We start from the raw sequence: 17,666 nt of genomic DNA, 5'->3' as shown, positions 1-17,666 counted from the left end.
TCAGGCTATTAATAACCTATGCAATCAAGCTGTGATGGAACAAAAACCAGAAACAGTACTGGCACTTCAATTATTTCATTAGCTCAATAATAAGCATGATCTCATGTTTGTGCTATATTTCTTACTAGTCATGTGAAGGACATATGAGGTGAGTCAAGAAATATTATACAATGGCCTAACTTGCAATGAATATTATATTATCTATAGCAAGTGAACTTGCAATGTATAGAGTAAAACAGTCGAGGGAAGAGCTTTTAGTGGGTCTCCACTACAGTCATTTGCCACCTAGGGATGACTGACAGCAATCTACACTGTCATGTGCTGCAATCAATATGCTTACTTGATCTGTGGAAAATAGCCTACGCACAATTACTTCACCTTCACAAAAATGAGAAATAGAAGGCTGTCCATATTAATGAAATGGTTTGCTGCAGGGGTAGGCTAACAAAAAAATACAGTAAAACACGTTGCACTGTAATTATATGAACATAGAACAGGTTTAAACTTAGTGACTGAATGCAAATGTTTAACGGTATCTTCGGCCATTGCTTGACAATGTTTAATGTAAACTTCTATGAACGTCTATGAAGAGATGTTTCTTCCTGCACTGATGAAGTTGGTTGGGATGGATAAATTCCATTGCAGTGTTGTTTCCTAAAGTACAGAATTTGTAATTGAATTTTGGAAGAACAGTTCCTGTCTTGGAATTAAGTCCATTTGGAGTTTTGCCAAGTTTGCAAAATTGCTTGGGGTCAGAAACCCTAACAGCTTCCAGGAACTAGGGCACTGGCTGGGAGGTATAGTTTCATTAGTTGTACAAAAGTAGATATACTGAGCAAAACAGTTAAGCACAGCTCATACATACTGTAGGACTTGAGAATGAACCTAATTATTTGCTGTCTAATTCCAACATAAACATATTATGTCCAAATTGATACTTTTCTGAACACGACTAAGGGTCAGGGGTTTAATGACACGACTTGACCATCTCTAGTTTCTTTTAGATACAGGCAGTGATGTGTCCCCATTCCATTGGATGAACCCCCCCCTCCCCACTGTGGCACCAGTCACAGCCTCTGCCCTGGAATAAAGACAACCATAATTTACCCTGCTGTCACATATTAAGCATTAATGTGGCTCTGTTTACCACTGATTCACATGCTACGAATTAGCAATCATGCATTTGATGTCATTCCTGCCATACCGAAGATTTCAGATTACATTTGTAGCCGTTTCAGTGACTAAGCTTGTTATTTCTGAGGAATATTGACAAGTGATAGACAAATTATTCATGAAGAAATTTTCATGTGAAGCAACCTGACTTGATTATTGGATGTGGAAATGGAAATCTGCCTCACATAATTTACTAGCAGTTAACTACTGTTTAAATATGCAATGTGAATGGCGAAAGACTAGGCACATATAGTTTTTTCCCCTTGTTATATATACGCAAACTTTCAGTGAAAATGACTGTTATCATCATGGCAGAACATGTCTCTTTCCTCTGAAATCTGAGGCCACTCCTCCTTCACACGCTTCTTCTCCAGACCTGATTGTGTGCTCCTGCTCATTAGGAAACAAAATGAAAATAAAAAAGAAGAAAAATGTGACCTTTTGTAAAACTGTCCGCGACTGACCCTAATTGGCAGTTCTATCTGCTGTTCATTTCAGAGAATGGGGCCATCTTGATGAAGTCGTGTTGCTTGTTTCAAAAAGGCAATATTCCGGGAATACGTGACTTTGGCTTAGTCCGTGACCACATTGTTACATTCATTCAGCACAATATGCGTTTCATTGCCTTGCCCCAGTCGACCAACACACAAACAAGTATCAGCTGCTCCAAAGGCTAATATACTCCCAGTGATGGAAATGAACAGTGCTGAACCTATTTTATCATTCTTCAGACAGCTCTGTGATGTCCTGGTGTCATTCAGCACTTCTGCCTTAATGATAATGTTGCGAATCACTCACTGTGGAGCCGCTGTATAAACATTATTAAGAAGGGACCTTTTTACAGATAAACAATAATGTAGCAAAGCGCAGTGACTGAAAAAAACGACTTTGCTTTGACTTTGATCCCAGGCCAACTTTGTTCTCTTGCAATGAGCAGCTAGCTTTGTCGCTCTGTGCTCCCTCCATCTCCTCTCTTTCAATTCTCTTGTACAACAGCTATTGGTAAATATGACCTTTATATTAAATCATACGTAGCGCTGTCGGAAGCATAAGACCCACGGTGTATCATATCCAGTTGAAACTAAACAATATTTGACAGCGTTCGAAGGAAGGCATATTATTTTCACGTGAGTAATGACTGCATAAATTTTGGGGCATAGATTAGTACAGAAGCCACAGCACTATAAAAGCAAGAGTGCTGCATCTCACTCGGTTAATGCAAAATGAATGCTTAATTTACACAATTTATGCAAAACATGTAGCACAATCTGACTGATATCACAGTTACTGAGTAAAACTTGCTAAGAACAGGTGGCAGACAGCACCTTAATGTGCTGTTAAAATGAAAAGATTATATTCCGACAATCTGATAATTAACACATTGCATTCAATTATCTGCATGCAAGGAACAGATTTACATAATTTATGGTATACTGTATTTTACACCTTTGTAGTACATGCAGTAATAGAAAAATACTCAAATAAGAGCAAAATAATTGCTACATTCATAGTGTAAGGCTGATCACTATAGTCTGAAGTTATTTTTTTATGCATCATGTCAGCATAAATATTCGTAAATATTCATAAGATATCAACACACACATTATTTCCTGAGGTAATAAGGTCACAATACAGAACAGCCTTGGCTGCATTCTGATTTGCAAACTTCGATTTAAAAATGCATTGAATTTCTTCATGATGGTGATTTTATACAACCGCCTAAATGACAGAGTTCTACAGATTAGCATGGAAATACGATGCTTGGCTGTGCCACAGCAAATGCAACAGAATGCTAAATTGGCTTCAGTTACAAAATCCAATCCTGGTTGTAGCTCATTCATCCCAGCGATACTGCGTATATTAATGTGAAAAAGTGCACGTCTACCGACGGCAGAGTAACATGGCTCCTAATTACACGTGTGAGCCATTGTAACTGCTCAGTAAATCCCACATCATTTTTCTCCCAAGCCCTTAGTGCCACTTTTTTTAGTTCTTAACTCGCATGCAAGAGTTTAGCACATCAGGCCAGTGGCTCTCTGGGGTCCTCATTAGATTAGGGAGAAATAAGTATCAGATTCTGTAAGGATTCCTACTCAAGTCATCGCCCAGCATGTCATCAGTCTGGCGCACAGAGTGTATGCAGGAAAATGACCGTGCACAGCCATTAAAAATCTTAATTTTTTATTTTTAAAAAAAGAGAGCAGCTCGCTCTCTGTATCTATTCTTTCCCCCACTTTATTCAGACAAAGGGAGAGCAGAGAGGATTACAGGTATAGATGGGATCACGGTACTGGTAGTGCCATGCCAAGGAATCAAACCCCTGACCGCACAGGGGAATTCCAATATGGGTTGAGAGATGGCTCCCATACGGACTGTGCCAGACTCTGAACTTTGGCATATGGATGCTGCTATGCATTATTATCACAGAATCTCACACTACAGTCCACAGTTCGACATGAAAGACTTCATCTCTAAACTTCATCATCTCTAAACCGCAGATTAAGCAAAACCATTGAGGTGACTACTGATAAAAAACATCAAAAACATTGCACTGAGAATGATCATTTCATATGTATTAGTCCTGTAAGAGAGACTGTGGAATTCTGTCATTCCACATGCAGTCACATAAAGTCACATGCAGTCACATAAAGCCTATTGGATTTCCCTTTCCCTGCCGTACTTAAGTGCAATTTGTCTCACTTGATGACGCGCAGGCCAGGTGAAATTTTGTATCCGCAACCTGCACCAACACGACAAATTTCTGGCTGCCAGTGGAGATGGCGGTAGTCCCGATTTGCTGCACCACAGATGCGCATAGCTTTCCCCGCTGTCTGTTCGCAGCACACTGGAAGCCACCTGACCTCCAGTGTTCTTGTAAGGAGCACCGCAGCCCTCCTCTTCACTGCTGATAGCATCAGAGATTTGTCTTTGTCCACATTCTCTGGTTTATTGCTGTTTATCTCTACGATGGGTTTTCCACAGGAAGCTATGCCAGCATGTCGGTTGCTGGGATGTTGCACGGGGGGTTGGTTGCCTGGTTCAAGCCTTTTTTGATCATGTTAGAATGATGGAAAATCTATGTAATGTGGACTGAAATTGAATGTTTATTTGTGCCAAAATGCATAAAATGTCCTGTAGTTTAAATTTTTTTGTAGTGTTGTATTGTTCTCTGTAAGTGCTGCAATTTATTTCAACATTTAAATCATTTTTTTGGTTGCAAATGTCATGACTGCTTCTCGCAGGCAAATTACAAAGCAACCCGAAAGGTCTGAAAATCGTGAGCTGGATGGTTTTGTTGTATGAAAAAAACACAGCCAGACTAAGCAATAATTGACAATATACACACAGTCACTCTACACTGAAATTGTTATAATAACAATGAGATTGAACCGACCGACCTTATAAACACATTAACAAACCTAGACACATCTGTACATAATTGCTGTGTAGATCTTTCTAGAATCCATTGTTCTCAGTCCTCAAAATTGAACTTATTCTATTTATTAATTGATAATATCCAGGTGAGTAAGTTAAAAAAAAGAAAAAGTGTTTTATATTTTATTTGTCATATCCTTTTTACCAGTAATATTACAATTACATGTCACACATGGTTTATTATTCTTAATGTGAATGGGGTTAGTGGTATGTAAAAAGAAATGCCCAAACAGAGACCCTCAGTAGGATACATTTTCTCATAGGGCTTTCTGCTATGCCTTTTCACATTCACCCCGTGTGTGTGGATAACGAGTTTGGACTTGAAAAAATCTGGTGATAATAGAAGGCGAACAGCGACTTGAGTTATGTTCTGAGGGACACAACTGGGGCAGTCTCACAACTGCTGTCAGGAGGGAGGGAGGGAGGGAGGAAGAGAGGGGGGAGTGAGGAAGGAGGGGTCTGCCTCAACACCGCACACAAAAAAACCTCCTCAGAACAATCAGGGGCTGAGTCATCTGGCCAAGCACTGCGTTTTAGCTCAGCTCCAGCCCCCCGGCTGGAGTTGGCATAGCTCCCAAGAGTAAAAGAAAGATCTCTCACTGTCTGCCCAGCCTTTACTACCCCAGACACCGTTAACAAAAAGGCACCCAGAGTGTGTCAATGCTCTTTAAGTAACCGTTTCTGCTTAGTAAGCCAAAAAAACCGCAAAATCAGTGCAACCTGAAGGAGACGGTGTTGGAAAGGCAGCAACACAAAAAAAGAAAGGATGAATGAACTTTGGGAGATATACAACCCATCACAAGGAGAAGACATGTTATTTGTTACAGGGGGAGGAATGGTAGAGAGGATAATGCCAGTAAAAGTGGAATATTTATTCAGTTCAGTAACTGTATGCTCCAGGAGACCAGCATACAGTGTCCAACATGATAAATTACGGCTATGAGGGGATATTATTAAATAATAATGCACAATACCTATTTTAAATTTAGAGTGCTTTTGATGCCACTGGAATGTGCTTTACAATAACACACATTTTAAAGCAATACATATATAAAAAAGAAAGGAAGACAACAATAAAAACAAAAACCAGTTCACAACATATGTATGTAAAATGTATAAAAGAACAGAAAGGAAAAAGCAGGTAAATAAAAATAAGGATATATATATTATGACACTAAAAACTGTGTTACAGTTACAGTAACATGTAAAATTGAGGATGTCTCATACCAGTGACTTTTTCAGAGCACAGATTCAACTACACAGAATTGTATTAAATAAGCTTACTGCTGGCTAAAGCAGATGACTGCAATGATTTGATGAAAGATATATTATGATACACATGTGGTGTTATTGCAGTGTGACCAGTGTTGATGAGATCCAGTGCTGATGAGATCTAATCACAGACAAATTGTTAGTCATCCAAGCAAAAAAGGGGAATGAAATGGGGTCATTCCTATGTTCCCAGAGTCCTATGTTCCCCAGATTTATATGGCACATAATGGGAACACGACAAAGGGTACAATGTTCCCAGGGTCCTATGTTCCCCAGTTGTACATATGTGCTCTCCCTGGGCCCTATGTTCCCAAGGTCCTAGGACCCGGGAACATAGGACCCTGGGAACATAGATACGCTCCCAATGAAACAGTCATAGCTCGAATGTTGATTGCGCAACCTAAAAACACAGTTAAAAAGAAACAACTCCATATGAAGTTAAGCTAGCTGAACTGTTCCCTCATATAAACACAGCGATGTGTTATCTTTAAACCGAGGCGTAGGACGTCTCCATTCATCTGTGTTACTCCAAACCTCTTCCTGGCAGAGCAGTTTGATACCAGGGCTTTAGGTTTTAATTATAGGCATTACTGTGCAGATCCAAGTCGGGGAGTGACGGCAGATTCAGCTCGCTGCGTGGTGAGTCTGCGGGAGCAAGCACATCAACGGCTGCCCATGCCAAGATGCTCTGCCCATGGTGCTGGCCATGAATGCCGTTCTGGCAGTCCTCAGACATTTTAATATCAAAGCCAGGATGCAGACAGGAAAACAGCACTCTGGCTACTGTGCCTCCAGCACAGAAAACCTTTTTTTCTTTTTTCCGGAAAGAAAATTAGATGAAGAATAAAATTCTTGCGTTTTCATCCAACATTATGATTTTTCCTAAATAATTCTGTTAACCGTAGAAATTTTATATTCTAAGGACATGTTACACTGATTTTGCTTCATGCATTTCAGTTCTTACTTTTTATGTTTGATGTTCACAGTATTTGTTCTGTTAATTCAACTGCTAAATAAATTTTGTAACTGAAAAAATTATGTCAGAAACCGAAAAAAAAACAAACAAAAAAAACATAATTATATTGAACGATGACAGATTTAGCCAATGTTTTGTTTTCCCTGGGCTCTGGTTTCCCTCCCTTCAGTTCATGAGTAAGGACATCGTTCCCTCAACAAAAACACTGTCAGAGCTGGCTCGCTCAGGCATGAAATTGACTTTGTAATAACAAACATGGAATCTGTTTCTGCCGTGCCATTTTGTCAAATCGTTCTGAGGAACGATCGGAAGATGAGAGTGAAATCATTATCTTCCACCGGTAAATCAAATTCACAGAAAACCTGTTGTCCCATTAACCCAGAAACCTGTTCAATAGCTAATTAAGGCAATTACTCCAAGCATGACATGGCACTTAATCACAAATGACTTTCCCGTTTATGTGGTGGCTTCATTAACTTTGGCAGCCCTTAGATGTGTGCTCCCTCTCACACTCAGACTGTGGCGCTACTCTTAAACGACTGTATTACTGTATTACTTTTTGATTACAGTGACTGTACAGCAGACTGAACAAGTGAATCAGAGATATGGGCATTATTTCCAGGAAAGACACATTTGCAGAAAACTTCATGATAGCGCTCCACATTTAGATCTCATGGCACAATAGATTTTTCATGACTAAATGAACTCTGATAAAGTGCATTTTACTCTGACTGATTTGGATCCCAAACTGAACCCGACTGTGTATAGAGTTAAATGCAAAAGCACTGGAACAGTAACACAATTTTTGTTGTTTTGACAGCATATTGGATTTGAAGTGAGACAATGAAGATGAGGTCCAAGTTCACACTGTCTGTTATGTACCAACAGGAGGGGGTTAGAAGGGTCCACTGGTTGTACACTCGAATAGCATGACTTCATTTCATTAACATGAGAACCAGTACAATCACGTCTGAACATCCATTCTGTTCTACCGTGCTCTCAGCTAGCCAGCAGTATTGGCGGTAAACTCTGACCAATCAGAGGTTACCAATTGAAAGGTAACCAATCACGCTGCATGCCAATCATCGTGCAATAAACATGTAACCATCTGTCATTTCTATACACAACACTGTCAGCTTAAATTTGAGAGTATTTACCTGTATCAGGTTATTAGTGTGGCAATTACAGCGCTTTCAATACATAGCCCCCCCCCCCCAGTCATGGTTTGCAAAACAAAATATACCATTATGCCATTTCATCAAAATAAACCTTAGAATTTTGTTCTATCTGTATGCTGCTAGCTATGTTTGTGGTCATAAATTGGTCAAAATTGTAGCTTTTAAAAAAACTTTTTTGTTGTGGTTGGCAAATAATTTTTGGCATATTAATTAAATTCCCATAAAATATTCTGTAATAAATGCATCATCATTTCACCAGCATTTTATTTAATGATCTCATAAACATTGTGAATTCCCATTAATTACAGCAGTTTCAGGAGAACAGACTGCATGCACTCTTTTTCAAGATAAAGTTAAAAAGGAACACAGTAACGACAGGCCAGATTGCTTGGTTGAAAGACCTCTTAAATGGTCAGTTATTTGGTCATATTTAAATGAAAATTATTTGAAGCAGCAAGTTTTTCTTTAAGGAGTTTTGAAAAGTATGTTTAAGTGAAAAAGAACCTCTGTGCTTGAATGGTAAGACATTTCTCAAAGAGATCTCAAAACAGTACTTATGAGTATTACATTTTGCTTGGTGACCTCATCACAGTAAGGGGGATTGGTGTTTGAGGGGCTGAGAGGGATGGATAAACATCCTAACAGAGAGACCATCTGTGCAAGATGTTGCCAGAAATGCTGGTTTGTAACTGACCCCAGCTGTTCTGTGCTCCGGGGTGCTAGCTGTGGTTCAGAAAGCAAAAAAGCCGAGCCAAAAGGAAGCACTCCTCCAAAGCTCTAAGGACCGGGAACACAGTGGAACATATATAGCTGGTGCACGGTTACAAATCAAACACCTCTAGCATGACTGTACACGCATGAACAGAAAGGCATTCATTACACAACACCTCTCTTATCCAGAAAAGAATTAACTACAAACATATCCTTCAATTGATGCAATAAATCATTGCTGTGGGGCTGAAATCAGTGGAGAAAAGACATGTTGGTTCTGGAGGCTGAGGTAACCCATTCTTCTCTCCATATTCACACTTCTGCCCCACTCCAGTCTCATATAGAATTCTAAATATAAATGTGCGCCTGACAGATTTGATTTCCAGAGCTTGAAATTTATGAATTATTGTGAAAACATGAGACTTAAATGACATTGTTTTAAAAATAAGTCTAACAATGTCTTTCAGTGCTCTAGTTGTACCAGAGCCAAGGCAACAACAACAAAGAGTACAGCATTTGGTATTTTGGTCATTGATTTATTTATCTTCTGGACAAGACAATACACGGCCTTAGCCTTTAGCCCAACTTTAATATTATTTTGTTTGAGAGGAGTGTTCTGGGGCAGAGGTTTTGCACCCTGAAGCTGGTAGCTTTACCTAACCTAACACAACTGGAACTGGAACTGAAGCTGATAGCTTTACCTAACACAAACACACAACTGGAACTGAAGCTGATAGCTTTACCAAACACAAACACACAACTGGAACTGAAGCTGATAGCTTTACCAAACACAAACACACAACTGGACCTGAAGCTGATAGCTTTACCAAACACAAACACACAACTGGAACTGAAGCTGATAGCTTTACCTAACACAAACACAACTGGACAGTTTTGTCTGTGTCCTTCTTTGCAGGCATACAGCATTGCAGCCATTGGTTAACATGAAATTGATGGCCAGCTTGGCTTGAGTGACATGGTGTGTGTGTGCTGTTTGTGACACACCGTAAGGGTCGGCAGCCTCTCACCAGGCGTCTCTGCTCTTTCTTAAGGAACAGGCAGTGACAGGCAGTACTGAGGACCTCAGTGTAGAAAGTTATTCGGCATGGGCCTATTGATTTTTGCATTTGTCTCATCTATCTGTTGGTTGAGCTAAACCCCTTTGCTTCAGCAGTTCCCACTGCGGTCTTCCCTTGTCTTTTGCAAAGATATGAAGGATGGTTCTAAAGAGTGGACCAGTCTCTGCTATTTGCTGTGGGTGTGCACACAAGCTGTGTGGAGAATCCTCTTTCTCTTGACATTGTTAATGTCGTTTCCTATGTTCTTTCCAGCTTCAAGAAATGGGGCCCACAAATCTCCGTTTCCATAACAATGTGATTGACTATGACAATATTTGTCTTCCCCTCACACACGAGTACAGTCAAACAGAGATAACTCAGACTGACTGGTCAACCGAACATTAACCCACTGGTATGAACCCACAAAAGAATTGTAAACAATGCCTTGCTCTTTTCTCTGTGAATAGTTCACAGTTTTTTTGTCCAATCAACATTCATACAGTACCTGTACATTCTGTATGACATTCCAACTTAGTTTATGTTATGTTCTCATGTTTTAGAAGACAAGAAAAAAAATGTTTTTTAGATAAGCTGTAGACTACAGACAAGTTATTGTGATGTGACTTTTTGCCTATAGTGCTGAATCTTTCAGGAAGCTGAAACAGAAAACATCTATATAATAATGAGATCATGGTTACATTATTTACGGTATTTCAGCTTACAGTTTAAAGTGTTTTTTATTTTTGAGAACAAAAGAGGTCGTTTTTTTTGTTACTAGCTACAGAGAACTTGTCATTATGCTGTGTCTTTTGGAAAGCGGACATTTTATTCCAAAAGACAAAGCATAATAACAGATTTTTATTTACTTATTTATGGATACACAATAAATGATAAATGTTAAAGAAATGAGGCTAGAGCTGGAACCAAGCAACTAATCCTTTTAATGTTTCAGATATTTACCAGTTTGGAAACCAATCCCGTTCCTGAAGATTTCATGTCTTATGTTCGAATGTACTGACACTGATGCCCAGCTAAACGCTGGGTAAAGTTCTGCCTCTGCAGCAAAGACAGTGGGAAAAGACTGGCTTTGAACATCTTCCATTAGACACAGGTGGCATGCAGTTATTATTATTGCTGCAACAGCAAATATGGCGCCCCCCAAAAAAAAGATAAAGAAAAGAAAAGCCGCACATTCTTTCCTTTAGATATACTTTGTTTTCTTCACACAAGAAGTGGTGCCACTAATAAAAATAGCACATAAAGCAATGCCTGTTTGTTTTAGTGTACTAAACACACAGGCTTTCTTCCAGCTTTGTGCTCATGAAAATGCCTGTACTGGACCCCAAAGGGCGTTCTAAACAATTACAGAATGCGTTGAGAGAGAGAGGAAGGAGGGAAAGTAATCAGCGAAGTTTTTGATTTTACAACATAGCACATTAAAATGTAAATGTCTGACTGTTTTGTTTTCAAAGCAGAAATCCCTAGCAATGACTACTCAACGATAATGTGTGTGCCTCAGTAGCACATTTGCATAAGCAAACATTCAGTTGCAGTTGGATTTTAATAGATGCCAAGAGCAATGTGCCAAATTACAGAATCTTTCCTTAAGTCTGCTTCAATCTATGCGCACCAGAGAGCTCAACACATATCTCTTATATTATAGCGGTTGAATTTGCTAAGTTCCAGGATAAGAAAAATAATTTAAAAAATGACATGCAATATACGATGCTTGTGCATAATTAAAGGAGGACAACATTTCTACTGTGACACCTGAAAGCAGATTATACAGATCGTGAAATATATATTTTTGAAACATTCAAAATATGTATGCATTTACTTAGTAAGTCAGTCTGTCAGGCAGACAGTTAGTTAGTCAGCATTCATATCTATAATCATTTTTTTTAAATATGCAAGGCACTTTTGCATCAAAAGTTATAGAGGCCTTACCCTGTCAAATGCTAAAAAGCTTAACCTTTGGTGTGACTTGCTTTAAAAATCTCCAGATGGATATACTATATTTTTCATTGTTTGACACAAGATGTGCACCTTGGTGATATTTTCAGGATTATCTAACTGAAAGGACTATTTACAAAGAGCGCCTTCAGCACCTCTCTTGCACAGTGAGCCCACTCCAACAGTACTCTTTTTTGCCTGATCTTCAACTTATAAAGCAATTCTGTTAATCCAGAAATGGGTCCTGAAATGTGTCTGCTTTAGCTGTTTGACTCAGAGTTGCTAAATACTATATCTCATTTCATGAACAGCATACAAAGAACAGTGCACACTTAGGTTGTCTCGATTTAACAATAAATAAATCAAAGACTAATTGTGGTGTTACAATGGCTTCACAAAGTTTCAGAGAAATAAATGGCTCTAAACTGCTCAATAAACCAAAGGCATTGAGGCAAATTACCAGCGAATCTGCCTTTGAGTGTAAAGCCTTTCATCTTTTTGAAGTTTTCCTTTGGAAAGACCGTTACTTTCATTTTTAGAGAAATGACTGTCACAATGAACTAGCGACAAGTCAGTGTTCTCTGCACACTCCTGCTCTTTCTGCCTTGCTCACTGAAAAGAACAAAAACAAGAGAGTCCAAGGATATAGAGAATGAGTGTGCTCTTTATATTTTTAAATCCTTTTGACCACTTTCACAAGTAAACAACAAGCAAAAATGCATTCACTTTATCACTGAAAATTCTCCCACATGACAGGTCTCGTCAATGTAAATAGATTTTAGGTTCTACCTAAAAGAACCCAAAAGAAGTGCTGGACACCTTCATCAATGAGACACACAAGTCATTATTCTATGACAAGGGTTTTTCCCTCTACTGTCAAAGCGATATGTGGTCCCCTTGTTACAGACAATACATTCTGGCAGGACTGCTGGTTGCCTTGTTTGTCAGGCTTATAACTCCGTGCTATAAACCAGCTCAAAACCAGCACAGCAGTGCAATTAACCGGCACACCTGCCCACAATTCACCCATCAGCACACCTGCCCACAATACACCACATTAACCATCGTAATCAGAGTTTCTCCTGTCTGTTAAACCTGAATAGCTATAATCTCTCAGCTAAAGGAAGGATACCTCCCAGTGATTTTACCCACTCCACAGGCTGATCTGACCCTATCCTTAATCCCAAACACCGTGCCGTCAACTGGCACAGCGTGACAGAGAGCACGCTGAGAAGGCCAAGGCTAACTGCAGCTCCTATCACAAGTATGCAAGAGAGTAATCCCATAGAAAAGCGATCAAAAGATACCACATTGAAGATATGTGGGAGAAAAATTATATGGTAGTGATGACTACATTGTTATTAACATTACTGCTAACTGAGGCTGGTAATCGACAGGTCTAATCAATTTCTCTCTTTAATTACATAATATTTTTATAGTATATTTTAAAAAAAGGCTTTAAATTGTTCTCATGGATTTCTTATGGTACAAGATACAGTGTAAATGGTGTGAATTAATGCTCTAGAACTGTTTAACTAACAGGAGTTTCCTTTGGCATAGATAAATTGTAGCACGGGGGAGAAACGGAGTAAACCCCATCCCCCTCCTTCAACTATAATCTTTGCCCTTTTTGAAAAATGCCTCCTGACTATTACTACAGTACAGAATGATGGATTAATGAAGGCAGACAAAGGCACAGAAGAATATTTCTGGGGACTATTCCCTCTTCAACACACCTGAAATCAATCACTGACCATGAAAAGCTCCATGTCTTTAAGAGCTGGGAGATTTTCCACCAACCCACTTCTGCTTTTATAATTGGTTGTGTGCACACTGAAAATGATTTATAAATTGTTCAGTTTATGTCATTTACGGATTCTATGTCTTTTGGTTTTCATACTTCTAGATTCCAAATATGATGCTCGGTATACCTGAGCAAAGAGAACAGCAATTATTATTATTATTATTATTATTATTATTATTATTATTATTATTATTATTATTACTACTACTTGCTTTACTAAAGAGTTTAAACTATTTTATTTTTAAGATTACATGCCGGATTTCTGTGCATTTCCAACACCGGAGCAAGAATTTCCTTCCCCAGTAAGGACACCACAGCCTGCAGAAGTATTCATAAGGGAACAGACTCATTTGGAATTTGGACAGAATGTAAGAGCATTTTTCATGCTCACACACATACGGTACACAAAATGAACGAAGCCAGCAAAAATAAAATAAAATAAAAGAATAAATACCTGCACATTTAGATCGCTCACATTAAATTTGAGAATATATCAGTCTGTGGCAAAACAAGCCCAGAGCTGTGTTGCAGAATATGTACGCTACTCATGAACAGAGACACTGGTAGGCTTCATTCTTGTCAGCGCTTGGTGATATGCCGGGATTGGTACAATAACATTGTGATTGGCAGGGCCCACGGGCAGCCGAGAGCTAAACCACCGAGGGTGATGTTCCCGCAGCATTACTGCTGTATCTTGTTGCAGCGCTGACATATTGATGGAATGAGGGTAATACAGCATCCAGTCTGCAGCTGTTAAGGTCTTCTAAGATCAATATTGGATCTTCGGGTTATCGGTTTGCAAAGATTTACGCGTGGTTTGCAATCAACTCTGCCGCACTCCTGACATTTGTACTCGCTGGTACATACACCCGTGACAAGGACAAGTACAGGGAATTTGCTCGGTAGGGTAGAATCAGCATAGCGAGAGACAATGTTCTAATGGGGGTTCAGCATCTGTGCTACTAAATCCAGTGTGAAGTTTCAAATCACACCATCAGCAGGACCTTATTTATTTGCAAATATGTGAAGAAAAAACCAAGGGCCTAGGCAGATTTTGTGACAACTAAGTTTAACAACAGATTGTAGATTCAAAGTTGAGAGGGACTGGTGCTGAGATTGGACTTTAATGAGCTCGTTAAATGTGTACCGTATTTGCAGAAAAAAAACTATATAGTTTTATGTATAATGCCACATCATCCCCCAGCCCGTAAACATGCATGACAAAGCCCACTATGAAAGTACAGACATCATACAATCTGCAACGATTTACATTCACAGGAATTGTTCAAAATCTCTCCTAGAGTGCTGTTCTTTCAGCACCTCAGGTGTTTCAGTAACCTGGAAGAGCTTCAGGACCATGGACAGCACCGGCTCCACTCTCAGGCAGAGTGGCAGCTGTGGCTCATGGTCAATCATCACAGCTGCTACCCATTCCCTAATTGTTGGGCTCTTTAAACGGCCTCATTCTCGGTCCTAGAGGAGACTGCTTTTGCCACTTTGCTGCTGTGAAAATGTGTGCAGGCTTGCGGGCTCTCTTTGTTCTCCTTAAAGCAGCTCTCAGTTTTCCCAAATCGCTTTCTGTATTTTCACTCTCACGTTCAAATGGAAGAAAACTGCCATGATTCATGCACAACGTCCTGTTTACATTTGGCTTACACTAGAATATGCCTGAACTGGCTGAAGCTTTACCTGCATGACAATTGACCATTACCTCAGTTCATGCGGGAGTAAGTGACTTTCTGCTCCACGAGTGTGTCATTAATGTAATTTGTGACCTAGCATGTGACCATGTTCAATTGTTTTGTGTTCTGAGGCAGGAACAACATGCTGCATGATGGATTGTATTTCATGTGTTAAGAATTGCTGTATACTTGGTTCTCTTTTAATTTTCTCTCTGCTTATCTTAAAGAGATGTATTAATTGGATGCTGGTCTATTTGCAAGAGATAATAAGCATGCTTTCAACCAAGCTTAAAGTTTCCTATACTCACTTTGTGTCATCTTATCACAACTCCATATTCCACATAGAGAATTAAATTGATTTGATTGTGAAGAGATTCTGTTCTTGACTAATTCTGACTATCAAATGTAAACCTTGTAAAATGTTGGGTTATGCATATCTCGTTGAATATGAATTCGGAAAATGTCATCAATATGAGTTCAAAAAGTATAATTTTATGCGCAACAAAGAAGATGCATCCATCTCAGTGTAATGTGAATACTGTTGCTCTTTTCTTGACTGGTCCCCTCTTTGGGTGACAGATGCTCTGACATATGATATCTAGCATCTTGTAGAAGCATTTCATGTGCTGGGCAATGCAGCTAAATTATTGGAAGGCAGATTATGGGCAGTGGTGTAAACAGCCCAATCAATCACACTGTATTTCTCTCAGGTCAATACTTGATGGAGGTGAGGGCAATTTGTCATGTTGGCACCCTGCTTTCCTGCAGCTGGGGCTAGGATTCCCTCGATACGCCCTGCCTGCAGAGGTCAAATCCAGGGAAGATGAATGGAGCCGCACCACCGATGACCTCCGAGCAGCACTGTCTCAACTCTGGGCTCTGCTGCTCTGACCTGCGAGCACGGACACCAGGGAGGAGGGGGCCATGAGATTCGGACCACGCCACAGTGCACACGTGCAGTTTGCTGCACAGTAAAATCTACAGTAAGTGTTAAAGCAAGACTGATATGGGACACAAACACACAATACCGCACCTCCTGCACTATACTCTAACAGTACAAGTGAAAATATTAGCAATGAATTAGAAGATCAGTACACAAGACAATTGTTAAGTTAAACGGAGTATGAACTCCAAACAGAACATATAACTTTTTTTTTTTATTAGGAAGGTATGTTGAATTTTGGAATTGTTGCTATTTAAAAAAACAAAAAACAAAAACAAAACTTTATCCCTTAACAGCGATGAATGGTGTTCACATTCAGACTAAAAGGCCAGAGAAGCAGAGACACACTTCTCGTGAAGTTAAGAGTTGTCGCAAAGTGACAATGGAAACTGAAAAGTGAATACATGGTAGAAGGACATGTTGATGCAGGTGTACTATATCAAATAACTAATACAGTAAAAATTGTGAAGGACAGAGCCAAACAAAGAAGAAAAAAAAGACTTTGTCCCAAACATTATGGAGCTCATTGTACATCATGAATGGAGATTAACATGGTACACTGTATTATTCATAGACAATATCCAGAAATCTTACACACATTAATGCCATTTAAATAATGGCATTAAATCACACTATCAGCAGGCATTCTCCTATAATCCATGGCTATATTTGTTTAAGGACAGTAGAAATAGAGAGAAATAAATCTGTTTTCAATTGTTTTAAATAAACACCTTTGAAAAACTGACCATAAACTTCCCATTCCAACACAGACTGAATGATTATTGTGCTAAATGATAGAGCACTGTATGAAGGCTTGGTAACACCCCAAAACACCTATAGCTCATTAAAACTGAATACCTATTTGCTTAAAAATACAGATTGTTCTTAAATTTTGCAGCACGTTTTTTTGAGAGAATGTGTCTTAGCAGCTAATTTAAAATGTATTACAGTATTTATCACAATCACACATACTGCACAGGAAAGGTGTTAATGTAGAACAGCTGGAGATAAGCAAGTAGGTGGCAAAGTCAACAAATAAATCAGCTTTGGTTACACAGGAGTTGGAATAAGAATGTGTCTGACACCGCCTTAAGGACGAGTAAAAAAAAAATTACTTTTCTATTTATCATCTCAGGTTGAAACAAAGCAATTGTGCATTTACATACAAGAGGACTCGACTCCAATTCATCCTGCAGCATACTTACTTTCTCGGACATTGAGATACCAGGGCATTGCGTGCAGTGCTCAGCAAATGTGTTGAGACAAAATGTCCTGTAACGTAATTTACAGGTTTTCAAGACACCCTTTCATTTTTGAAGTGATTAATGTCAAACAAAGCCTGAACTTCAGTTAGCTTTTATCTCTCAAAAATGAGACTGATGAAATTGCTCATAATTTTACAAACATTTTTAGGCTATGCATTTACTTAGTATTTGTTCACTGAAATTTTTGGAAAATCATGCGTCAAATAAATGACAGAT

General features: G+C 39.1%; 1 protein-coding gene and 1 long non-coding RNA gene across 3 annotated transcripts in view; one reads left to right on the top strand and one right to left on the bottom strand.

Annotated features, from left to right (window-relative positions):
* Positions 1–17,666, top strand: part of LOC135251018 (uncharacterized) — a 76,007-nt gene that overhangs the window by 26,231 nt on the left and 32,110 nt on the right. For both annotated transcript variants that reach the window (XR_010329066.1, XR_010329067.1), the window contains one exon: positions 16,011–16,225. This is a non-coding gene — a long non-coding RNA (uncharacterized LOC135251018). The remainder of the gene's footprint in view (positions 1–16,010; positions 16,226–17,666) is intronic.
* hs6st3b (heparan sulfate 6-O-sulfotransferase 3b) overlaps positions 1–17,666 on the bottom strand; it is a 93,643-nt gene that overhangs the window by 53,543 nt on the left and 22,434 nt on the right. The window lies entirely within an intron of this gene.

The sequence above is a fragment of the Anguilla rostrata genome, chromosome 3 (genome assembly GCF_018555375.3).
Source record: "Anguilla rostrata isolate EN2019 chromosome 3, ASM1855537v3, whole genome shotgun sequence".
NCBI lineage: Eukaryota > Metazoa > Chordata > Actinopteri > Anguilliformes > Anguillidae > Anguilla > Anguilla rostrata.
The sequence above is the reverse complement of the archived record's forward strand: the minus strand, read 5'-3'. Positions and strand labels throughout refer to the sequence as shown.